This window comes from Schistocerca piceifrons, chromosome 5 (genome assembly GCF_021461385.2).
Source record: "Schistocerca piceifrons isolate TAMUIC-IGC-003096 chromosome 5, iqSchPice1.1, whole genome shotgun sequence".
Lineage (NCBI taxonomy): Eukaryota > Metazoa > Arthropoda > Insecta > Orthoptera > Acrididae > Schistocerca > Schistocerca piceifrons.
The window spans coordinates 351,483,781-351,496,387 of NC_060142.1; positions in this window are offsets into that span (position 1 = coordinate 351,483,781).

Here is a 12,607-nt window from a genome sequence, read left to right on the forward strand (position 1 = left end):
GATAAGGAGTAGCCCAGTGCCGGTACCCTGCTGACTCTGAAGTTGTGGTCTGCCTTCTCGGTAAAGAGAGTCTACCGCAGGTATTTCACTCGGCACTGGTGTGATATGCTCTCGTATCGCACGCCGCCATCCGACTAAGGCAGCTGAGAGAATTAGAAGCGGCGTGTCGAGCGGATCCCAGCGGGCTGTCCGTCCCATTAGGCGATGCGATCGGTGGCGGTGTGCGCGCAGCGGGGGGTGGACGTCGGCCTCACGTGGGCCGCGGTGGCGGAGGCGGAGGCGGAGGCGGAGGCGGCGGCTCCACTCGAGCTGCACACTTCGCTCCCAGACGGTGGCGTCGTCTTGGCTACTGACAAGGGTGTACAGCTCTACCGGCTCTAATGGCTGTCCTCAGGTCTCATACGACGTTGCTAGCGAGGAGCAATCGCGACAGACGCACCTGTCAATAGCGTCATTCCGCCACGCCTGTCTGCAGCTTCCGCAATGGGCACGATCTGGACATTTAGCATTGATTTCTGTGATAGTTTTAGTACGTTGAGAATTTTTAGCCGTAGTAGCGTTCATCTGTGAAGTAGGAAGTAATCACGCCAAGCATTGCGTTACCAAGCGACAGCTATAGTTTTCCGAGTACACTATTTTTCTTGGGGAAGCGGAGGAAAGTGTCAGTTACCAGGGTAGGTGCCGGCTGGAGGGTGAGATGTGGGATACAGAGAGCACATTGGCATCGCCACAGAGTATTCTGCATCCCTCTCTGCTCAGAAAGCATTGTTCACCCTCATTCTTATTGGCACACCACTATAGAAATAGTCAATAGTGTAGTTGTAAAACTACTGTAGGCTTTGGTAGACTATCACAACTAAGTGTACACTACGGTAGTTCTCCTAGTACTTTTGTTCAGTTAACATCGTAACTGTATTACAGGTACGTTAGGCGTGTTGCATACCCATCGGGCGTTAACCTCATTTCGATCGTTTTGTTTCTATCTGCGATCATTGTCTTGTTAGATTCCCATAGAAACTGGAAGCTATGAACCGTCTAGTAACTGAGAGGGGTTATATACCAAGTAATCTATGGAACATTTTTGTATTATATAGTTATTTTCGTGTCTGTTACTTAAAAATGAACAGTGTTTATAGCAAAATTAAAATTATTACTATTTAATTCAAATTTTATTTAAAAATTGTTAAGACAAAGGGGGTGTTGTAGTAAAAATAAAAAACAATAGATATTTATCATATAATGCTGGAAAACGCAATAGCTGTAAAAGAATGTAAAATAAAAAAATAAAAACAAAACAAATCAAACTTCTCTTCAGTACTTCATCTAGCTTACACAAACATATTTCCGTTGGTTCAAATGGTTCAAATGGCTCTGAGCACTATGGGACTTAACATCTATGGTCATCAGTCCCCTAGAACTTAGAACTACTTAAACCTAACTAACCTAAGGACAACACACAACACCCAGCCATCACGAGGCGGAGAAAATCCCTGACCCCGCCGGGAATCGAACCCGGGAACCCGGGCGCGGGAAGCGAGAACGCTACCGCACGACCACGAGATGCGGGCTTATTTCCGTTGTTCTTATTAATAATAACAGGAAACTCTTGCCTTTGGTGATGATGAAGAACGTTGTATTGAACACAAAAAACAATAATAATACAGTTTCTATATGCTTGTACATGGAAAACTGTACTTGCATCAAAAGTAATTTCTTTGGTTACACAAAAACGCAGCGTTATCCGATCAACTAATGTTTACTACTTATAAAATGCAGTTTATATTTTTTAAGGATGTAGAATACACATGGACTAACACTGAACGGTGCATGTTGCTCATTATGTGTAAAACAAACAAAAAACAAAGAGAATTCGTCGGATCCTACTTTCTGTCTCACACACCAATTTACGTTTCTTTCCCTTCCAGAGTTACTGATACTACCGGTAATCCTACCATTTATACGTATTTATGTATTGCACCAAAACGATCGAGCCCCTCCCCCTTCCCACCACGATACTGCGATACTGATAAGACGTGACTTTATGATTAAAACGTTTGGTCAGATCAGTTCACCCAGGGTTGCTTCTTGTGCAGTATCACTGTAGAGCCCCCATGTAATATGGGAGGATTGCAGCGGTGTGACGCAAGCACTTCAGCGACGCCACTAAAACAGGCGCAGATCGCACGTACTGACAATCTGAGACGAGGACGCTCATTGTCGCGATCGTCTATCTTAGAATTTCTAAGTGCCTGTCGTCGCATCAAGAACAGCTTCACGCAAGCGACAGTATCTGCGAGTCAAGGACAGACCACTCTGTAGGAAACAACGACGATTCTATTCCTGAGAACTCGCCCTTACGTAAAATGACGTTAAGAAGAGACAGTTACGTCATATTCGTGTAATAAGAAAGAAAAGTAATTGTTTGTTCATGGGGGTAGTCAGTAGTTATTTTTTCCTCCTAAATTGAGATGCAGAAAATGAGTCGGAAGTTCCTGACGTTGGATAAATCAGGAGAGTGAAGTAGTGAAGTTACTCAGTCACAGGTCTAGAGCCTGTAGTGTGTGGTCGGGCTCCAATCTAGTGATAATTGCTGTTAAGATATTTCTAACTGGTGCTGTCACCCATCTAACTTACCTACAAAGTACTGTGCAGTAGCTGTAGCTGGACAGAAAACACCCCTTTGCTTTTATCTGCAGTAGTACTTGTAACACTACGTCAGCTTTTGGCCTTGCCAACACCTAATATGTGGCAGAGTCACCGTATTGCTCCTGATCCACACATGACGCTATTAGGTTCACTAGTAGCCTAAGCCGCACTGGGTAGCCGAGCGGTCTGGGGAGCCCTGTCACGGTTCGCGCGGCTCCCCCCGTCGGGGGTTCCAGTCCTCCCTCGGGCATGGGTGTGTGTGTTGTCCTTAGCGTAAGTTAGTTTAAGTTAGAGTACGTAGTGTGTAAGTTTAGGGACCGATGACCTCTCTCACACATACACCCACACACACATACACACACACACACACACACACACACACACACATACACACACAAAACACAGTAGCCTATCATCAGCATATCCTTCTTCAAATTTCCAAGCAGATTCTGTTCAGCCTCAGTGCTGTAATTATATAGGACAAGTTGCTTTATTACTTTTAACAAAATAGTTTTTACACAATTATAGAATATTGCTTCATTTTTCTAAAACTGGATTATTGCTTCGCTGTGAGTTTGTAGGAAGAAATTTGGGAATGAGGCAAGCATCTCAGGTGACAGCGAACAGTTGACTAAAAACCCAACCTTTAGTTTGCGCTTATTTCACGACAGTTAACAGTGACGAGATACTGTGGATACATATTAGTTGGATCCTTCCAAAATTGCAGAGTGGTGAAACTCGTAATTTATTGTAATATTAATAAAAAATTTTGCTAAGTCTAAACTATTATTATAGTGCAACAAAAGACCGCTACATTTCATAAAGCATTTATGCAGCAGATCCCTAAAATCAAGTCTTGTTAAACTTGGTACCCACACATATCATTATTGACGTGGAGACAAATATTCCATTTCACAAACAATTTCACTGAACTGCATGAATAATGAAATATAGGTATTACTTAGAATTCCTCCAGGCTAACTTTCTAAGGTTTCCAAAGACTATTGAAAGTAGCTTAGATGGAATAAAGATAAGAAAGACGAAAGACATCGAAGAAGTGCAAACAGGATACATGATATGTGGACCTGTGCTCTCGTAGCTAGTGCCACTCTGGTGTGGCGCGTCGTCATGTCGTCACAGGACCCAGCTGTCCGTCACCTGACGTGCTCACAGACCACTTGCTCCCTATCGCTAAATTGTTTTCAAAACTTTCTTACCATCAATTCACAATTAGGTTCCGTTTCCGCCATTAAATTATTTCCGAAGTAATCGAGCGGGCTCCAAGTAGTCTGGAGATTGTGATAGGCGCCTGTTGCTAATAGGCGCAGATTTTTATTAAGATGTGAGGGGCGAGGCAAACATTAACGACCGGTTTAGTCGATCGGGGACGTGCGATAGAAGCGGCATTAGAGGCGAGGAGGACGTGTCGTGCTCCGGCGGAGCCCACGCAGCCTGCCGCAGTTCGTCTCCCTTCGCCTTCTGCCCTGCATTCTTTGCTTCTAGCGATACCGCATCTCCTGTATTGGAAACGCAGATCCCGGATCTGAAAATAGATCAATTTCAATACGTTGTCCGTATTTTAGCACTGCATTCCACCGAGGATGCCTTGAAAATTCCACTCTATCTCTCGACACGGCACATCATACTTACGTTTCCAACAAAATTTATTTCGCTATAAGTGCATTGCCATGCTTAAAAAAAGACGGTATTTTGTGACATCTGTAGCACCGGCCAGCTGTTTTTCTGACAACAGTAGAACTGCAGAATGGACAGTAAAACTTATAAACGTGATTATCTGATGTAATACTTAAACCATTGTAGTTACAAAGTGTTGTACTGATAACTTTCACTTCAGACAGCTTTTCGCAACAACCCAAGTCGTCGGATTGCCTATATTTACTCTCGAAAAAATGCATAGCGTGATACTGCCAGTATTACATTGTTTTCAAATTAGTCGTCTAAAGCTTATGTCAAACGATTAACCGCAAGTTCAGTGCTGTATAATGAGATCACTGTTCACTGAGGTCTTTCAGTTAACATTTTTACTGTCTGTCTATACCTTTCCCACTCAACAATGTCTCTGTTGGCCTACAGTCGTCTCTGGTGTGATGTGTGACGTTTGTGTTATTATCCAGAGATATACGTGTCAAACAACACCTTCTAATTGAGAAGCGATGACAAATATGCTAATGAATCTCAGTCTGTAGTGGAAGAATGTGCTCTCTATTGAAAATTCTTGCAAATTAAAACTGTCTGTCCACTCGCAACTCTAGCTCCTTTCGCAGAAATGTAGCTGTTAATGGAGCCGTGTATAGCTCAGATGGTAACAACATGATCCGCTAAATCTCTTTAGCGGAAAATGCTACTACCGTCACCGCACTGGGGATCTCAGAGGGAGCCTTTGTTGTTTTACTCATGCTTGTGTTCATGTCACACCCCTCCGTTATCACGCCACAGGTATGGGCCACACACGAGGACCGAAAAAGCACAAGCACCCTTCGCTGCTTCGGATGTCGACTAAATTTTGTCCAGTTGCTATGAACAGTCACTACTGGTTCCGTCCTGTACACCAGAGAAAAACTGCGATCGCACTGCGTTCTAAAAGAGTGCGATACCGTTCAGTGGGGTAGCTGACACACAACGCCTTAAAGAAGGGTTCATTCGTCCGAGGGGGGGGGGGGGGGTCGTCAGGAAGGAGGGGTCAGAGCAGCGTCTAAGCTTGTCAAGAAAGTCCTCCTGTTGCTTACCGCAATGCGAACTGTCGTTTGGACCACGATATGTGTGGGCATCAACGCACCAAAGAAAGAGGAAAGAGGTAGTTTCATTGACGTCTTTTATGCCATCTCCTAAGGCTTTTTCTCGTTGAGTCTGAACGCTGATGTGTCTGAAATGTTTTCCTCGGCCGCCCATAAGAAAACAGCGTGATTTCAAAGTGGGAGTGACAGTTCTGGCCTGCATCGCAGAGGCGTCGAGAGAAGCGGTGAGATGTGGGTGAGAGAGTATGTGACGATCTTTCCATCCTGAGACACGTCCAGGGTGGCGTTGGGCAGAATTGTGGGGAAATTTGCTGTCAGCGTGACGTCATTAGCTCACCGTACACCTCATATGAACTTCCGAGCTCTCGCCTTTTGTTCGTACGTCTTAACATCTTGCTGTTGGAAGTGTCGCCGAACCCGAGGGTGACAGTGTGCCCCTTTTACATCACTACAGAGGAACGTTGTAGGCATCTTTGAGCCAAATTTAAAACTTCTACGTCGCAATGAGAGACAATTACGACATTTCGAAAGAGTGATCTTTTAATTGTGTTGTGCAGTGTATTTCAAGATAAGAAAAGCTTTTAACGTTCCATTGACGTGAAGATTAATAGTGTGGACGCAGAATCTCTCATTGGATAAGAGCTATATGGCAAGTGGCTATACTGTCGAGCGAGTGAAGCTGTTTTTTCCTTAATTACGAAATCTTAAACAAAAAATGCCTAACGAGGACCCATATTCAATTCCAACGGAAACAAACTCGGGGACTTCAACATCGCGCCACCTTACCCGCGTTGGGGAAGATGAGCCTGGACAGCTCAGCTGGTAGAGAAATTGCCCGATAAAATTTAAGGGCTAGGGTTCGTGTGTAAGGGCTAGGGTTCGTGTCCCCCCATGAACCATGGACCTTGCCGTTGGTGGGGAGGCTTGCGTGCCTCAGCGATACAGATAGCCGTACCGTAGGTACAACGACAACGGAGGGGTATCTGTTGAGAGGCCAGACAAACATATGGTTCCTGAAGAGGGCAGCAGCCTTTCCATTAGTTGCAAGGGCAACAGTCTGGATGATTGACTGATCTGGCCTTGTAACAATAACCAAAACGGCCTTGCTGTGCTGGTACTGCGAACAGCTGAAAGCAAGGGGAAACTACGGCCGTAATTTCTCCCGAGGGCATGCAGCTTTACTGTATGATTAAATGATGATGGCGTCCTCTTGAGTAAAATATTCCGGAGGTAAAATAGTTCCCCATTCGGATCTCCGGGCGGGGACTACTCAAGAGGATGTCGTTATCAGGAGAAAGAAAACTGGCGTTCTACGGATCGGAGCGTGGAATGTCAGATCCCTTAATCGGGCAGGTAGGTTAGAAAATTTAAAAAGGGAAATGGATAGGTTAAAGTTAGATATAGTGGGAATTAGTGAAGTTCGGTGGCAGGAGTAACAAGACTTCTGGTCAGGTGACTACAGGGTTATAAACACAAAATCAAATAGGGGTAATGCAGGAGTAGGTTTAATAATGAATAGGAAAATAGGAATGCGGGTAAGCTACTACAAACAGCATAGTGAACGCATTATTGTGGCCAAGATAGATACGAAGCCCACACCTACTACAGTAGTACAAGTTTATATGCCAACTAGCTCTGCAGATGACGAAGAAATTGAAGAAATGTATGATGAAATAAAAGAAATTATTCAGATAGTGAAGGGAGACGAAAATTTAATAGTCATGGGTGACTGGAATTCGAGTGTAGGAAAAGGGAGAGAAGGAAACATAGTAGGTGGATATGGATTGGGGCTAAGAAATGAAAGAGGAAGCCGCCTGAAAGAATTTTGCACAGAGCACAACTTAATCATAACTAACACTTGGTTTAAGAATTACAAAAGAAGGTTGTATACATGGAAGAATCCTGGAGATACTAAAAGGTATCAGATAGATTATATAATGGTAAGACAGAAATTTAGGAACCAGGTTATAAATTGAAAGACATTTCCAGGGGCAGATGTGGACTCTGACCACAATCTATTGGTTATGACCTGTAGATTAAAACTGAAGAAACTGCAAAAAGGTGGGAATTTAAGGAGATGGGACCTGGATAAACTGAAAGAACCAGAGATTGTACAGAGTTTCAGGGAGAGCATACGGGAACAATTGACAGGAATGGGGGAAAGAAATACAGTAGAAGAAGAATGGGTAGCTTTGAGGGATGAAGTAGTGAAGGCAGCAGAGGATCAAGTAGGTAAAAAGACGAGGGCTAGTAGAAATCCTTGGGTAACAGAAGAGATATTGAATTTAATTGATGAAAAGAGAAAATATAAAAATGCAATAAATGAAGCAGGCAAAAAGGAATACAAACGTCTCAAAAATGATATCGACAGGAAGTGCAAAATGGATAAGCAGGCATGGCTAGAGGACAAATGTAAGGATGTAGAGGCTTATCTCACTAGTGGTAAGAAAGATACTGCCTACAGGAAAATTAAAGAGACCTTTGGAGACAAGAGAACCACTTGTATGAACATCAAGAGCTCAGATGGCAACCCAGTTCTAAGCAAAGAAGGGAAAGCAGAAAGGTGGAAGGAGTATATAGAGGATCTATACAAGAGCGATGTACTTGAGGACAATATTATGGAAATGGAAGAGGATGTAGATGAAGATGAAATGGAAGATATGATACTGCGTGAAGAGTTTGACAGAGCACTGAAAGACCTGAGTCGAAACAAGGCCCCCGGAGTAGACAACATTCCATTGGAACTACTGACGGCCTTGGGAGAGCCAGTCCTGACAAAACTCCACCATCTGGTGAGCAAGATGTATGAAACAGGCGAAATACCCTCAGACTTCAAGAAGAATATAATAATTCCAATCCCAAAGAAAGCAGGTGTTGACAGATGTGAAAATTACCGAACTATCAGTTTAATAAGCCACAGCTGCAAAATACTAACACGAATTCTTTACAGACGAATGGAAAAACTAGTAGAAGCCAACCTCGGGGAAGATCAGTTTGGATTTCGTAGAAATACTGGAACACGTGAGGCAATTCCGACCTTACGACTTATCTTAGAAGAAAGATTAAGGAAAGGCAAACCTACGTTTCTAGCATTTGTAGACTTAGAGAAAGCTTTTGACAATGTTGACTGGAATACTCTCTTTCAAATTCTAAAGGTGGCAGGGGTAAAATAAAGGGAGCGAAAGGCTATTTACATTTTGTACAGAAACCAGATAGCAGTTATAAGAGTCGAGGGGCATGAAAGGGAAGCAGTGGTTGGGAAGGGAGTAAGACAGGGTTGTAGCCTCTCCCCGATGTTATTCAATCTCTATATTGAGCAAGCAGTAAAGGAAACAAAAGAAAAATTCGGAGTAGGTATTAAAATCCATGGAGAAGAAATAAAAACTTTAAGGTTCGCCGATGACATTGTAATTCTGTCAGAGACAGCAAAGGACTTGGAAGAGCAGTTGAATGGAATGGACAGTGTCTTGAAAGGAGGATATAAGATGAACATAAACAAAAGCAAATCGAGGATAATGGAATGTAGTCGAATTAAGTCGGGTGATGCTGGGGAATTAGATTAGGAAATGAGACACTAAAAGTACTAAAGGAGTTTTGCTATTTGGGGAGCAAAATAACTGATGATGGTTGAAGTAGAGAGGATATAAAATGTAGACTGGCAATGGGAAGGAAAGCGTTTTAGACTGGCAATGGGAAGAAAAGCGTTTCTGAAGAAGAAAAATTTGTTAACATTGAGTATAGATTTAAGTGTCAGGAAGTATGGAAGTGAAACATGGACGATAAATAGTTAGGACAAGAAGAGAATAGAAGCTTTCGAAATGTGGTGCTACAGAAGAATGCTGAAGATTAGATGGGTAGATCACATAACTAATGAGAAAGTATTGAATAGGATTGGGGAGAAGGGAAGTTTGTGGCACAACTTGACCAGAAGAAGGGATCGGTTGGTAGGACATGTTCTGAGGCATTAAGGGATCACCAATTTAGTATTGGAGGGCAGCGTGGAGGGTAAAAATCGTAGAGGGAGGCCAAGAGATGAATACACTAAGCAGATTCAGAAGGATGTAGGTTGCAGTAGGTACTGGGAGATGAAGAACCTTGCACAGGATGGAGTAGCATGGAGAGCTGCATCAAACCAGTCTCAGGACTGAAGACCATAACAACAACAGGGTTCGTGTCCCGGTCCGGGACAGTTTTAATCCAGCGATGCGCTTTAAATCATTGCACACCGCTGCAGAGTGAAAATGATCTCTAGAAACAATGCTCTAGGCTGTCTCTAAGCCATTTCTCCTCAGTATCGTTTGTTTTAGGAGTCCTAGTCCGCAAGGTAAGCCGTACAACCTTTGTGAAATTTGGAAGGTGGGTGAGAGGTACTGGTGGAAGTGATGCAGTGATGGAGGGTCATGAGTCGTGTCCGCATAGCTCAGTCGGTAGAGCAATTTTCCGCCAAGGGCTCGGGTTCTGGCTCGACACGCACTTTTCACCTGCAAGAAAGTTTCAAGAACGCCACGCTAAAAATCACCAATTTCCAATGCTACGGGTAACCTAAAAAAACTTGACAGTACATTAATTCTCGCTGACCGACATCAAACTAACAAGTTGAACAAAAGGCACGCGATACAACGGGTTGCAAATGGGACCTACTGCTGGCTTTGATGAAGAATCGCCGACAACTTCTTACAAAAAAGTTGTGTTGGAAATGAGAACCATAAAAAGAAATTCAGTGGTCAGGAGCGAGTAAAAATGTGATGCGTGCGTGAATGGCACGCTATTAATTTGATGATGCTGTGCAGGAGTGAATACGGAAGCTTCGCGCTGGCGTGGAGCTATGAGGTGGAGCTATTAACGCCATAAAGGTCAGCGAGGCGTGCCCCGGCCGCATATGTGAGCCTCTCGCGTGGACACGGAAACGGCGCGCTGATATCGCTGCAGCTTATCGATGCAGTTAAAAGCAGTGCCACCTTAGCGCGCAGCCTAGCTGTAAAAAGGTAAGCTCGCGGCGCTAAGCCAAATACCCCTGCAGCCAACAACTCCTACCTCATGGAGTTGTGGTCATAAATACGTGCTTAGCTTTTCCAGGGAGTAACGTGATTTTCAAAGGCACCCCCAGCGTTGTTGGCAAGTAAAATGTACGAGAAGTAAGTGACCAAATATTGTGAAAGCGTGTTTGTTGCAGCGGTGAACGCAACGTCGCTGTCAGAAGTGATTATAATCTATAGGTGGAAGGGAAGTTGATCGGCCAAAGGAGGGCTAAAGTGATGGCAATGCTATAAAGTGTGTATTTACGATTCAAGAAAGATGCCACACTGAAGAGCCAAAGAAACTGGACACCTACCTAATTCCGTATAGGGCCCCCGCGAGCACTCAGAAGTTCCTTAACACGACGTGGCATATACTCAATTAATGTTCGAAGTAGTGCTGGAGGGAACTGAAACCAGGAATTCTGCAGTGTTGTCCCTAAATCCGTAAGAGTACGAGGGTGTGGAGACCTCTTCAGAATAGCATGTAGGAAGGCATCCCAGATATACTCAATAATGTTCATGTCTGGGGAGTTTGGTGGCCAGTGGAACTGTTTAAACTCAGAATAGTGTTCCTGGAGCCACTGTGTAGCAATTCTCGACGTGCAGTGTGTCGTATTGTTCTGCTGGAATTGCCCAAGTCCGTCGGAATGTGCAGTGGACATCAATAGAAGCATGTGATCCGATAGGATATATGCGTACGTCTCACCTGTCAGAGTCGTATCTAGATGTATAAGGGGTCCCATATCACTCCAACTGCACACACCCAGACGCCATTGCAGTCTCCACCAACTGAACAGTCCCTTGCCGGCATGCAGGGTCCATGGATTCATGACATTGTCTCCATACCCGTATAGGTCCATCCGCTCGATACAATTTGAAACGAGACTCGTCCGACTAGGCAACATGTTTCCAGTCATAAACAGTCCGAAGTCGGAGTTGACGGGCCCAGGCGAGGCGTAAAGCTTCGTGTCGTACAGTCATCAAGGGTATACGAGTAGGCCTTCGGCTCCGAATGCCCATATCCATAACCTTTCGTTGAACGGATCGCACGCTGACACTTGTTGACGGCCCAGCATTGAAATCTGCAGCAATTTGCGGAATGGTTGCACTTCTACCACAATGAACGATTCTCTTCAGCCTTCGTTGGTCCCGTTCTTGCAGGTTCTTTTTCCGGCCGCAGCGTTGTGGGAGATTTGGTGTTTTACAGGATTCCTGATATTCACGGTAAACTCGTGAAATGGTCACTCGGGAAATTCCCCACTTCATCGCTACATCTGAGATACTGTGTCCCATCGCTCGTGCGCCGACTTTAACACACGTTCAGACTCACGTAAATCTTGATAACCTGCCATTGTAGCAGCAGTAACCGATCTAACAACTGCGCCAGACGCTTGTCTTATATAGGCGTTGCTGACCGCAGCGCCATATTCTGCCTGTTTGCATGTGTCTGTATTTGAATACGCATGTCTATGCCAGTTTCTTTGGTGTTGGAGTATGAACGTTTGTGCAGTGCGCGAACGGTGTGCAATTTACAGAAAAGATTAATATACAGTCTACCTTACAAATGACGAGTTAGTTGCTATTGTATATTTTTTATTACGTCGCATCAGACAGTGGCGTTTTGCTAGAACCGTTCCACGAAGACGGTACAGTGTGCGGGCTGTAATCCATCGCTGTGTAATACATTGCTGCGACTTTTCAACGTCGTGATTGAGATCGATTTTTGCATCCTAAGGCGAGGTTCTCTAATGTATTTTCCATAACTGGAGGATATGGTATCACGTTTCGTAAGTATGTAATAAACGGGGCATAATTGGTACATATCTTCTTTGCTCCTACTGTGGTAACAGAGGGAAGGTAACTCTATGTAGACAGTGCAAGGATATGTCCGACTTTGCTTTATTTTATTCGATAATAAAGTATTTCGCAAAGCATGCCGCATCCTCGAATCCTTCAGGACACGTTCATCTCAACGGAGAAAGAATGGAACAGCATTTGGTTCAAATGTCTCTTAGCACTATGGGACTTAACATCTGAGGTCATCAGTCCCCTAGAACTTAGAACTACTTAAACCTAACTAACCGAAGGACGTCACACACATACATGCCCGAGGCAGGATTCGAACCTGCGACCGTGGCTGTCGCACGGTTCCCGACTCAAGCGCCTAGAACCGCTCGGCCACTTCGG